We start from the raw sequence: 9,145 nt of genomic DNA, 5'->3' as shown, positions 1-9,145 counted from the left end.
GTGATATGACAATTGGCAGTGTAACTTTATTGTACGAGGGATCTTCCCATATGAAAGAACACGTTTATATATAATTATATGATACGACGGTTGAATTTAATGTCAGCTTATATGTCAGCTTATATATAATTGCGTTTTAAGAATATTGTGAATTTACTGAGAATGGCCAGATTATGGCCGAAAATCTAATATTTTTAATGTAATGATAATTAAATATCATAAACTATAACTTGTGCGGTTGTTTTTTATGCTCTTGTTTTCATACGTTTTAAATAATTTATTAATTATTCTAATTTTAATAATATTTTTATTCTTATTTATATTATTTATATTTAATAATATATTATTTTTAATTATTATTTATTATTTATTAATTTTAATCCTTGCCTTGCAGCTCAAGATCTTGCGGCTTAGGCTTCCAGTATACATTTATTTACATTTGTTCTTAATTTAATAATATCTGATCCCTATCCTCCTTCAGTATCTATTCTTCATATCTTCCTTATACACAGCTCTATTCTCGCTCTATATATTGGGTCATCTAAAAAGTATCCGCGGTTTTTTGTCACTAGATGGTGTTGATGGTCATATATCGGGCAACACTAATCCGATTGTGTCAAACAAACACGCGTCTGAAAGATGACATTTTAGGTTACATTTTTTGTAAACAAAGTTTGGTGATTCATCAATCGTGTCAAAAGTTATATTGGTTTGAAAATGAGTGAAATATCTGAAGAAATACGCTGTGATGCTTTTTTACTACAAAAAAGGCAAAAACGCGGCATAAACATGCAAACAAATTTGTGAAGTTTACGACGCAGATGCTGTAAGTGGAACGCAGAACGTAGGAGTGGTTTGTTCGATTTGTTTTGGAAATTTTGATGTCAAAGATCGATCTCGCTCTGGTCGGCCAGTCATTAAAAAAGTCGGTGAAATTTTGCAACTGGTCAAGCAAGACTGGCATGTGAGCTGTCAGGAGATAGCCAATGCATTAAGAATCAACCATATGACAGTTTGGAATTATTTGAAAAAGGCTGGCTACGCAAAGAAACTCGATGTTTGGGTTACATGAATTAATGCAAAGAAATTTGATCGAATATCTATCAGCGAAACACTACTAAAACTCAACGAACTCGACCCATTTCTGAAGCAAATCATCACAGGCGATGAAAAATGGGTGAAATACAAGAATATTGTTCGTAAAAGATCATGGAATAAGCGCGGCAAACCACCACAAACGACTTCAAAGCCTGGATTGATGGTGATACCCAAATAAGGTGATGCTGTATGTATGGTGGGATTGGAAGGGAGTCATCCATCATGAGGTGTTACCACATGGCCTAACGATTAATTTAGAGTTCTAATGTTCACAACTGAATAGATTACAGGAAGCGATTAAGGAAAAACGACTAGAATTGATTAACAGAAAAGGTGTTGTCTTCCATCATGACAACGCCAGATCACACACATCTTTGATGACGCGAAAATTGAGGGAGCTTGGTTGGGAAGTTTTGATGCATCCACCGTATAGCCTGGACTGTCTGACTACCAATTGTTTCGATCTCTGCAGAACTCTCTTGATGGAAAAACATTGACTGACAAAAGAGCTGCCAAAAATCACTCGAAAAAGTTTTTCGCCGATAAACCATAAAAGTTCTACACGGATGGAATTATGAAATTACCCGAAAAATGGCAAAAGATTATAGATAATAATGGCCAATATATACATGATTAAAATTGATTTTCAATAAAGAAAAATTTCATTCAAAAATTGAACAAAAAACCGCGGATATTTTTTAGATGACCCTATATATATATATATATATATATATATATATATATATATACAGGGTGATCCAAAAGTATGGAAACGGCCAAATAACTATGGAGGAATGCACTTTGGGGAAAAAAGTTTCAGACAAAAGTCTTAGGTTTTTTTCCTGGCTATTCAATAATGACCTGAGATTTGACCTTGATGACTTTTTTTATTTTATTGTTTTTTTTTGGTTTTAGCCAACTAAGGTAAGTGTTAATGTAGCGGGTTAAGATGATTTTTGTACACAAGCTTTTAAGTGTGTCATCTTAAAATTATTCTCTTCAAAGCTTGTGTTCAAGGATCACCTTAACCCGCTACATTAACACTTACCTTAGTTGGCTGGGTGCTCACTTCATCTTGTCTTAGTTGGTTGGGTGCTCACTTCATCTTGCCTTAGTTGGCTAGGTGCTCACTTCATCATAAAAAATAAAAAGAAAACAAAAAAAACAAAAAAATTTTAAAAACAAAAAAAACAATAAAATAAAAAAAGTTAAAAAAAAATGGGATGTAAATCGTACTTAGGAGTCTCCCCGTGGCACATCCTGGGTATACCTTACTTTTTCAGGTATAGCAGATCCTAGACGTTATCAGCAACACAAACATTCCTAGATTCAAATTAAAGGAAAATTCAATAATTTTTTCAAATTTCGTCCACCATATTGGATCCGCCATCTTGAATTTTTGAAAATCGACTTCAAAATCGTAATCAGCGACCCCGAAAACCCCTAGATACCAATTTACAGGAATTTCCATTGACAATGTCAACTTGACGTTGAACTGACCTTCAAGGGCATGGTCAAGGTCATGATCAAAGTCACTGGCGGACGTAAAATTTTCCGCTGTTTCCATTGCTGTGGTCAAAAATATATGTTCCTATTTAAAAAAGTAAATTTGACTTTGAAATGACATTCAAGGTCACGGTCAAGGTCAAATCTCAGGTCACGATTGAATAGCCAGGAAAAAAACCTAATACTTTTGTCTGAAACTTTTTTCCCCAAAGTGCATTCCTCCACAGTTATTTGGCCGTTTCCATACCTTTAGATCACCCTGTATATATATATATATATATATATATACATATATACATATATATATACATATATATACATACATATATATATACATACATATATATACATATATATATATATATATATATGTATAAATTCTTATAAACGTTGGAAATACTGGAAATACATATAGAAACTATTCATTCAAAAACAAAACAGTGTGTATCGCACTTTACAAACTTTCCTACATATAATGTGCCTACACATAATTACTTGCGACTTTGGTACTTTATGATTGCTTGGAACTGCCCTTAAAATTATATTTATATACAACTTTGGTGTAGCAATCTGTTATAAATCCTTACTCTTGTTTCTTTTCTCTCTCTGCTTCTTTTCTTGCCTTATTTATCCTTTTCATTATCTCTATCCCTTTATCTTCTACCTATGAATTCTTCCATCAGCATCTCACTCTTTGTCTCCTTGCATTCCTTGAATATATGGCGCATACTCTCTTCTGCAGCAGATTCTATATCTCTTTTCTACATCCTCTCTCTAATACTGGCCTCCTTTTATCTCGTTCCCACATCTTAATCTTGCTATTAAACTTCTATCTTTCATTCTCTTTTTGCTTTCCAAGTATTTTGGTAACTTTTCTGACCGTATATTTTTATAATTATTATTATACCTTGATTCATTTTATCTTTACTTGTCTTTCTTCTGTCCCTCTTTATTCTAGTCTCTTCATGAGATCTTCTGTTATACCTTGATCTCCTACCTCTCTTACTCTTCTTATTTGTTCTTTACTCATTCCTGCTTACTCTTTCCAGCACTTCTCGTCTCTTCTTTTCGCAATCACCTTCCTTTCCTCTACAGTCCTTTTTCAACTCCTTCTTTTAACTATTTCCTCGAATTCCTTATTCTTTTCTCATACTTTACTACTCTTCTGATTGCTTTTATTTTGATTTCATTTATCTTTGTTTCTTCTACCAATATATAATTAGATGTTCTCCAGTTTTAGAATCCATTTCATGTACTTCCTTTTTATTCCGTCTAGTCTATTGTCGTCCTGCTAGCCCCACACCTCCGCTCCATACAGGGCTATACTTTCCACCAAAGAGTTGAATATCTTCATTCTTCTTTCGAAGTTGTCTTTGAATATTTTGTTCTCTAATGCTCCATCTTTTCTTCATTGCCATTATTGCTTCCTTCATTCTTTCTTTTATATGTTTCTCAGTCCCTCCGTTTTTCTATAGTGTATCCTAGATACTTGATTTCTTTAACTTCTTCTATTTCCTCTTCTCTCTTTTTTGTCTTACCTCTTTCTTTCTCAAATACCATTATTTTTGACTTCTCCGGGCTCAGATTCAGTCCTTTTTATATAAACCTCTTAAATCTCTTCAACATCTCTCTCATATCAGCTTCTCTATCTGCCAGTAGAATCACATCATCCGCATACATTATTGTCCAGCATTTCTCTTTTCCTATTACTCCTCCTGTCTGGCCTTTTGCCATCTCTTTCTCTAAGTCTGATATATATTAGGGGTTTGCATTAAAAGCCGCTGTTTTTTCTTTATATTTGAGCACTTATTTCAATAACAAAATATATGAATACCTCAATCAAAGTATTTTTCCTCGGAAGCTATGACTTTTTGCCACTTTTCAGGCAGAACTTAAATTCCACGACGAAAGAATAGTCTGTCTTTTGAGTCAATCCATTCAGCAACCCAATTTTCGACTTCACTATAATTATGGAAGTGTATATCTTCTAGAGCATGTTGCATCGATCGAAACAGATGATAATCGCTTGGTGCTAAGTCCGGAGAATACGCTGGGTGCGGGAGAACCTCCCATTCGAGATCTATCAGTATTTGTTTCACGGCTATAGCAACATGCGGCCGAGCGTTATCATGGAGTAAAATCACCTTTCGACGATTTGATGCAATTGATGGTCGTTTTTGCATCAAATTATCATTCAAATGTTCCAATTGTTGTTGATAACGCTCGGTGGTGATTGTTTCGTTCGGTTTAAGCAGCTCATAATACACGACACCTTCCATATCCCACCAAATACAGAGCATTGCTTTGTGACCGTGGATATTTCGCTTTGGAGTCGATATTGATGGTTGGCCAGGATCAACCCATGATTCTTTGCGTTTTGGGTTGTTGAAAAAGATCCATTTTTCATCGCCGGTCACGATACGCCACAAGAAACTTCTTGTTATGCTTTGCAAGCAAAGAAATTGAGATGTTTAAACGGTTGGCAATGGCATTTTCGGTCAATTCATGTGGCTGCCATTTTCCTTCTTTCTGAATCTTTCCCATAGCTTGTAAACGTCGAAAAATAGTTGATTTATCGACTTTCAGTTGTTGAGACAATTCTTTGAGTATTTGAGCTGGATTTTCTTCCAATAGAACTTGCAGTTGTTCATCTTCGAATTTTTTCGGTTGACCTGTTCATTGTTTGTCGTTAACGTCACAATCACCACTTTTGAATCGTCGAAACCAGTCTTTACATACTGTTTCCGATGGAGCAGATTCACCATAAATTTCCTCAAGCAATCGATGAGTTTCAGCTGCACTTTTTTTTCAAATCAAAATAGTGTAAAAGTACACATCGGAAAAATAACTTATCACGTTCCATTTTAATTCAGTTATAGAAAAGCACATATGTAAACAAGGATGACGTCTGTTGACTGAATTTTAGTAGGAAATGTTCACATTTAAAAACGATATAAGTAGCAGATGTCTCTGACCATAGCATACGCAGTTACCATCTAAACGTGAACAGTGGCTTTTAATGCAAACCCCTAATATATATATATATATATTATATATATATATATATATTATATATATATTAGGGGTTGGAATTAATTCGTAGCGTTTTTTAATGAAAGAATGTTATTTATTTCACATGAGCATTAAAAAATACATTAATGAAAGTATTTCCCATCACTTGTAAAACGCTACGAATTAATTCCAACACCTAATATATATATATATAAATAATATATATATATATATATAAAACAATATCAGGCTTAGCAGACATCCTTGTTTAAGGCCTTTTTCAGTTCAAAACTCCTCCGACTTCCTATTACCTACTTTTACCATATTCCTTATTTCTTTATACATTCTCATAACTCGGAGTCTGAGGTTGTTCTCTATCTGCATCTTTCTCATCATTTCATTTAGCAGTTTCCTATCCACATTATCGAATGCAGCTTTCAGATCCGCGAAAAACATCTTTCCTCCTTTTTGTTCAATTCCCTGTTAACCACGTGATTTACTATGTAGACTGCATCCATAGTTCCTCTTTCTTTTCTAAATCCATATCCTTCCTTCAGCTTTTCCTCCGCTTCTTTTTCAAGTCTTCTGTTTAGGATAGTCGCGTAAATCTTATATGCCGTGTCCATTAATTTACATTAGAGGAATTACTTCCTCTATAGTTTTTAATTTCTTCTTTATCTCCTCTTTTGTAAATAGATAGATTAAGCCCTTGTTCCAGTCTAATGGAACAATCCAGTCTATTCCTTCTCCTTTCCATATTCTGTTGATTATTTTCCAGAATTCTTTTCCGATTTCTTTGGACGTAAACCTCCATGCCTCATTCTCTATCTCGTCTTCTCCTGGAGTCTTTGCTTTTTTAAATTTTCTCAACACCTCTATTAACTCTTCTTTTGCAATTTCTTCTTCTTCTCTTCTTCCTGTCTTTTCTTCTTCGCTTTCCTCACTTTCCAGACTTAGAGTCGTTTTCTCCCATGTGCCCCCTAACAGCTCCATAAAATGGTCCCTCCAGCTGTCTATCTATATATCCTTGCTTGGCTCCTCTGATTTCTTTTTCCTTGTACTTATTTATTTCCATACCTCTTTTTCATTTCTTATATTTTTTATCTATCTTTTATCTATCTTTTCTTCCTCATGCTCCTTCTTCTGTGCTTCACATCATTCTTTATAATTTTTCCTTTTTATCACATAATCTTCCCTGCTAATTCTTCCTTTTTTCCGTTCTCTCAGTTCTTTTCTTAACTTTCTTTTCATATTTCTCCATTCTTTATTATATCAATCTTTCTTTCCTAATTTCCATGGGAGTATTTTCTTTTTATTTTTCTTGATCACGCTTTAAATCTTTTCTTTTATCTCAATCCAAATGTTCTCCGTATCCTTCTGTGTGCTACTCCATTCTTTACACTTCTCTTGATAACTTTTTATTCCCTCTTCCGGAGGACTTCTTCTTCTTTCCAGTTTTCTTCCTTGTATGTTGTATTCTTCTTTATCTTTTTTTCTTCTTTCCTCCATCTCCAGTTTTCTTTCTTTCCATTCCTTCTTCGAATTTATTCGATTTGTCCCATCATGTTTTCATTCATCTTTTCCATCTGTTTGCAAATATTTTCCTCCATCTCCTTCATAAACTTTATTATAGGTTCCTCTTTTCCTGTCATGTATCTCTGCATGTTTTCTTCCTTAGATTTGTTTTTACTGCTGGTCTTCCTACCATTGATGCCACCTGACGGCTGCTGCCATGGACTCTTCGCTCTTCTTCCAGATTGCTCTGTCTTCCGTCTTACCTAGCGGCTTTCCTGAACCTGCTCAGATCTTTTATTCTTTCAGATTCTTCTTTTCTACACTCTCCTTTTTTTCCCGATCTTTTCTCACCTTCTTACTTTCTGATGCACTTATTATTTTTTCTTTCTCTTTCTGTTTTTCACTGTTTTCTGTTACTATTCCCTCTGTCAACATACACACGTCACCACTCTATTCTTAATCGGAAGTTCATATTATTATTAATAATATATTATATTTTATAATAATATTTTATTTATTATTCTTATTTAAATTAGAATCAAACAATCCTAATAGCACCACTTTATTTGGACTCTTACGCTCTTGAACATATCCTAAAATCTTATGCTATAAAAGTGTTAAAAAAGCTACTCTTACTAATACATAAATTTCTAAAATAATTAATCTAACCAAATTGATTAATAAACAATTCATAAATTTTAAAATTATTACACTTATATATTATATTTATATTAATATTATATTAATATTAAATTTTTAATTTAATGCACTATTCTGCCAAAGTAATAAAATTAAAATATTAAACATAATTCTACACAATATACACATATATGTATTGTATAGTTATATTATATATTAACATATTATATAACTTTATTATTATTATTATCCTAAAGAATTTTTTCTTGAAATTCGAATTCATAAACATAATCCTTTCATACAAATATTTATAACCTAACTACAGATAGAAACCGATCTGGTTCACAACGATCTAAACTCAAATCATGTAAGATTCTAAAAATTCACCATTCGAACAGATTTAAATATTAAACTTCTATATTTAATTTTTATCTTTAATCAAGGTCGCAATCAATTTTATCTTTCTAAATAATATCTTTCTAAAAATAATATCTTTCTAAAAATATTACGCTGTTACTCCTAAGGTAATTATTTCTTCTTAATTTCAAACAAAAAATCTCTCATTTAATTAATTCTACTTCTACTAATTCAAATTTAATTTTAAATTAAAGTTCATAAAATTTAACAATCCTCCCAACTAAATATATAAATTTCATTTTGATTAATTTATATAATACCATATATATAATAAATTTATATATATAATAATATTCTATAGGGTCTTCTCGTCTCATAATATCATCTAAAAATTTTTACTTAACTACTAAATTTAATACTTCAATTTAAGACAGCTTAAATTTCATCCCATTATTCATTCTAGTTTACAATTAAAAAATAATTTATTATGCTTTGTACAGTCAATATATTGCAGCTATTTAATTATTACTAATCATTGAGCAGTAATATTAGGTGTTGGAATTAATTCGTAGCGTTTTTAATGAAAGAATGTTATTTATTTCACATGAGCATTAAAAAATACATTAATGAAAGTACTTCCCATCACTTGTAAAACGCTACGAATTAATTCCAACACCTAATAATATTTTTTATTATAATCAAAAAATAATGTTTTTATTAAACAGTTGAACTTAACTAATTTGCCTAATTTCTAAAATGAAAATCTCCAATTAAATTGTATTTTTATTATTTATTACTTATTAATTTTACTAATTTTATCATTATTTTTTATTTTTAATAATTTAAAATAATAAAAAATTTCTTTATCTAATTAAATTCTTTAACTAAAAATTATTAATATAATATATAATATATAATATGTATTAGGAGTATGAATGGGAGTGTAATAATTACACACATACAGGGTTGGCCATATTCGACGGAAAGATCTGGCAACACTGTAACTTTTGACAGAGAT

General features: G+C 31.8%; 1 pseudogene; it reads right to left on the bottom strand.

Moving 5' to 3' along the window:
- Positions 1-3,001: 3,001 nt before the first annotated feature.
- Positions 3,002-5,654, bottom strand: LOC147909113 (uncharacterized; annotated as a pseudogene).
- Positions 5,655-9,145: the final 3,491 nt, after the last annotated feature.

Source organism: Acromyrmex echinatior, chromosome 7 (genome assembly GCF_024713525.1).
Source record: "Acromyrmex echinatior isolate Ae372 chromosome 7, ASM2471352v2, whole genome shotgun sequence".
In the NCBI taxonomy this organism is placed as follows: Eukaryota; Metazoa; Arthropoda; class Insecta; order Hymenoptera; family Formicidae; genus Acromyrmex; species Acromyrmex echinatior.
The sequence above is the reverse complement of the archived record's forward strand: the minus strand, read 5'-3'. Positions and strand labels throughout refer to the sequence as shown.